Here is a 5,053-nt window from a genome sequence, read left to right on the forward strand (position 1 = left end):
TATATATATATATATATATATATATAGATATATATATATAAATATGCACATCCACACACAAAGTGTCCCGTATAAATAAACATACATAGATGTATTTTAGTCAACATATTATGTATATACATACATAAATATACACAATATGTAAAATACAATATTCTTAAAACACATATACATATACAGATATACATGTAAATATATACGTGGTGTATACACACACACATAGACACATATATATGAACACAAACACAAACACAGTAACGCGTACACAAAGGAAAACAGCCATAACAATAAATGAAAATAATTCGTAACATTTTGAACTCTTCAGGAATTCCTCATCAGACTAATGATTAACCAAAATGGATGATTTCGGTTAATTATTCGTCTGATGAGGAACTCGTGAAGAAATCGAAAGGTTACCAGTTATTTTCATTTCTTGTGATTGTTTTCCTTTTCATATATATATATATATATATATAATATATTATATATATATATATATATATATATGTGTGTGTGTGTGTGTGTGTGTGTGTATGTGTGTGTGGGGTGTGGTGTGTGTTGTGTGTGTGTGTGTAGATAATATATTATATATATATATATATATAAAATATATATATATATATATATATATAAATATATATATATATATAATATACAATATATATATAATTAATATATATATATTTTATATATATACATATATTTATATATATATATATGATATATATATAATATATAAATGAATGTATGTATGTATTACAGCAATAGATACCTTGTCATCAGGATTAAAAACTTGAGCCCTGCCCCTGACTACAAGCATTTTCACCAGTACAAACAAAAAGAGATATTCTAAAGGAAAATCAGCTTCAAAATTATATCCTTCCAGTGTGACATAACCACGCGATTGGAAACCGAAGGATGTTCCCTTCGGTCCGCAAAGGCCAGTCGATCCTTGGCCAGAGAGTCGGACCTTTCAGTCCAGTGCGACTGCGACTGCTGCCTCAAAACCACACAAGGACTGCAACAAGTACTACGAGTGCAAGGTAGGAGGGACGACGCCCCCTGTAGGCTCTTCGGTTATTGCACTGAACTTTATTTGTGAATAAGGAAAACACCATGACTTTTCTTTTGGCTCCACGGAACTATACCTATCTTAGATTCACTATAATATATATATATATATATATATATATATATATATATACATATACATATACATCTATTTCTTTTTAGGATAAGATTGCTTTGAGTAGACAGCCGCATCCAACAAATGCAGTATCAAAAATACAATTTGTTTATTATGACAGGATAAAAATTTCCTCGGTAAGGAGTGCGGAGGTGATTTTGGGGTTCAATCCTGCAAAAGAACAGTGCGATCTTCCAACAATTATGAATGCCCTGAACCCAAAATATTGCGGCTGCCATTGCCGATACCCAGTCGACGGGGAGTGCAATGCTTACTATGACTGTAAGTAATAAAAAATACTACTACTTTAATCTTATCCTGCAAATGCTATTAAGGAACGGCCTGCGTACTATTTTCTTATTTTTATCATTTTTAAACCCTTTTTGTAATAGCTTTTATTCATAAACTGGCTCCTCATTTTATACTTTTCATTTATCAAGCATACCCCATGTCATCTTTGCAGTCAATACATAGTATTAGTATGTCCATTTGTAGCGTACTGTTGAGGAAGCGACAATTTCACTTGGATATTCTCAGTTATATGTTTTTTTAATCTGTCATATTTTCCGTTATTAACTACATTCTTTAGAAGATTCATTATGAATTTATTCAACCTTCAGGCAAGGGCCCAAAGAGGCGGAGAAGAAGTACTGCTCAGAAGGCCTGCTGTTCACCCCGATACCCCCATGTGCGACATCGCTGCCAATGTTGACTGCCCGACTGATTTCCCCCAACACCTGGACCTTGCAATGGAAACGTCCCTTTGATTCCCACGTTAGTTGCTCTATCTCTTTCTCCATCTTATAATGATACTAATAAGCTAATGGAGACATCAGTTTTCCATAGTTACATAGCCATGGCACTAATCCAAAGACCTTATCAAACAGCCTGACGCAAGTTCTGGGCCGCCCAAACACGACTGTCATTGCAAGTGGACGGATGGTTTACTGCTCCTGGCAGCACTTCGTCGCCCCCGCTTGTCCCCCCAGCTGTGCCTGCCACGACCATGTGGGGCGTCACCAAGCCTCCGTGACTGAATAAACCCTTTGCGTGAACTGCTCTTACCGGCCAACAGTACTGGCAGCATCCCAGCGACTGCCGCAAGTTCCCTTTAGTGCGCCCCGTATGGTCCTCAGGAGATTGCCATGTGGAGAGGGAACAGGGGTGGACCAAAATCTGCTCACCTGAACCCATGAATGGGCTAACCCAGTGCTGACAGGGAACTTCCTTCTGCTAACGGAAGTTTGTTCAGGATGCTCAGGATGTACTCCTCCTGCAAAGCCCACAAACCAGACCTCCTACCAGAAGCCTGTTACACCAGGCAACTTCACATGTGGGGGATTGCTCCACTGGCCAGCAGTTTGGCAGCATCCTACCGGGCTTTTCCAAAGTTCATTCAGTGTGCACCTTACGGCCCCCAAGAGAAAGCCCTCCTGCAGGAACCAGGTGGGCCAGAAGATCCTCACTTGGGAACCACGAATGGAACACCCCATGTGTGACAGGCAACTACCTTCTACCTAATGGAAGCTGTTCGGGTTGTACCGGGATGCCCAACTGGGGACCACCTCATCACCAGTTGGCTGCGGTTTGGGGAAATCCAGACTGCAAGCACTGGGCTGCCAGTGGAGCCTGCACCTGCAAGGCAGGCATGACTGTACTTGGGCGAACCAAGTGGCTTCAATGGGTCCCAAGACTGCGAGGGACTGTGGGGGCCCAAATACTCCATCAATAGACGAATGCAACCTCGTGTGTCCTTCTTACAGTGGTCTTTTTCCCACACCCGAAGGCCTGTACCAAGTGGGTTCACTGTGACCACTTCACCCCCTACGTGAAGGACTGCCCCGCTGGCTTGCACTTTAACCCAGCAATCAAGGTACCTAGAGATTTCAGGAAAAACACACTATTCGACTTAATCCCAACCTGGATATCTCATGGGTCCCCAAATTTTGAGTATCCTTGCTTCTGACTATTTTGCACACTTTTAGTTGGCCTTTTCAAAGCTTTATGTGTTCTGTAAACATGGCACTTTGATCTATAAGTTTCATCTTCTATTGGTGATGTTTTAATCTTAACTCGTTTAAAAAGGTAGCGACTGGCCAGATCGGGCAGGCTGTACCTCAGGGGAGCACCAGAGTTTGTGTAATTCCCACTGATCCACCCGGTTACCGGCCCCCCTCCCCACCCACGCCCCGAATGCACATGCGAATGTTGCCATCTCCCTCATCCGACTGACTGCACAGCCTATTACTACTGTGATGTAGGATATTTCTTTTTATTTGAATCTCTCCTTTATATTTGATGATTTACGTAGTTGTTTTCACTCTGAAATGTACATATGATTGAATCTGGTATATCTAGTGCAGTCTGACTGAAGTAATATCTAAACACAATGACTCAGGAGAGATTAAACTGTTTTCAGGTGAACAAGAACATTACCTTCTTCACGTGCCCGTCTGGGCTAGTATTCCACCCGGAAATGGATACGTGTGTGTACCCTCAAGATTACCCACAGTGTGACATTGAGGTGCCTCCCGTTTGCGAGTGTGACTGTCACTATCCCTCAAGGATTTGCAGCGAATATTATGACTGTGAGTGACGAAGTATTTTTCAGCAACTGGGATATCAAACTTCGAACATATTTCTTTCTAACCTTATATTGAATACCAACGTGTCATGTCCATGCATAAACAGGTCCTTTCTTTAAGCAGTGTATGATTTCTTTTTATACTTTTCCCAGGCATCGACCATGTGCCCGTGAAGAAGGAATGCCCCTCCGGTCTCCTCTGGAACCAAGAACAGAAGTCATGTGACTATGCCGAGAACGTCGACTGCAGTAATAGGAGAACGTAAGGCTTCGACCGTGTATCAAGGCCGGGATATTCGATCCGAAACACACTTGACTGACAGGAATCTTTCTATTGCCTACGGTGAAATGTCCTTATGACCTTCTCTAAGAATTACGAATTGTGAAAACGCATCAACAAATAATGGGTTTGGAACAGATACATCCTGAACAAGTTTTTTTTTTAATAACATTGTTTTCTGATAATTATATTTCTAACAAATAATGGGTTTGGTACAGATATTTCCTGGACAACATTTTTTTTACCATTTATAACATTGTTTTCTGATAATTATATTTCTTTGCCAAAATTTCTTATCGTTTACTGTCTTAGAATTCTACTTGCAATGCACCTCGAAAAAGCATGTTTTTTTCCCCAAAACAAATCGCATATTATAATTAACTTCTAACCGAAAACAAAACACTGGAGGAATACGATGAACTGTTTTGCTAGTAGAAAAAGTGTGGCTTGCATGTCACTGTATAAGTCAAAACAATCGACACCCAGTGCATCAAAGTGGTATGTGTTGGAAAGCCGGTAGCTCAGTTCTCCATGTCAAGTACTAGAGACAGCTCATCTATGGCCTAGAAACAAGTATAATCACGAAAGTAAAACATAGAGTGCAAAAAGTATTGCTTATTGAAGAGAAAGAGGAAGCAAAGCAAACTGAGATTCGGATAAAATACACACAATACACACACCAAATATAAATGACTACTTCCCTGTTCTTTTCACACATCCCGTTTCTTTGCATCCTACGTGATAAGTGACAGACGTGAAGGATCCTCAAACCTTCCGCGAATATAAGATATCATATATAAAATTTCGCCAAAGAGATCCCACTTCCAACCAAGTTTTATATTCTGATTAAACTTACCATTTCTCTACTGCACTGACAGGCAAATAAGGATGTTCGTGATTAATGATAATCATGATAATGGTAATTATAATAACGATGATAATGACAACGGTAACAATAATATTCCTGATAATTGTAATGATAATAATAATAATAATAATAATA

At 39.6% G+C, this 5,053-nt stretch overlaps 1 pseudogene; it reads left to right on the forward strand.

Annotated features, from left to right (window-relative positions):
* Window positions 1-4,390, forward strand: part of LOC119572879 — a 5,213-nt pseudogene extending 823 nt beyond the window's left edge.
* The last annotated feature ends 663 nt before the right edge of the window (window positions 4,391-5,053 follow it).

The sequence above is a fragment of the Penaeus monodon genome, chromosome 5, assembly GCF_015228065.2.
Source record: "Penaeus monodon isolate SGIC_2016 chromosome 5, NSTDA_Pmon_1, whole genome shotgun sequence".
Taxonomy (NCBI): Eukaryota; Metazoa; Arthropoda; class Malacostraca; order Decapoda; family Penaeidae; genus Penaeus; species Penaeus monodon.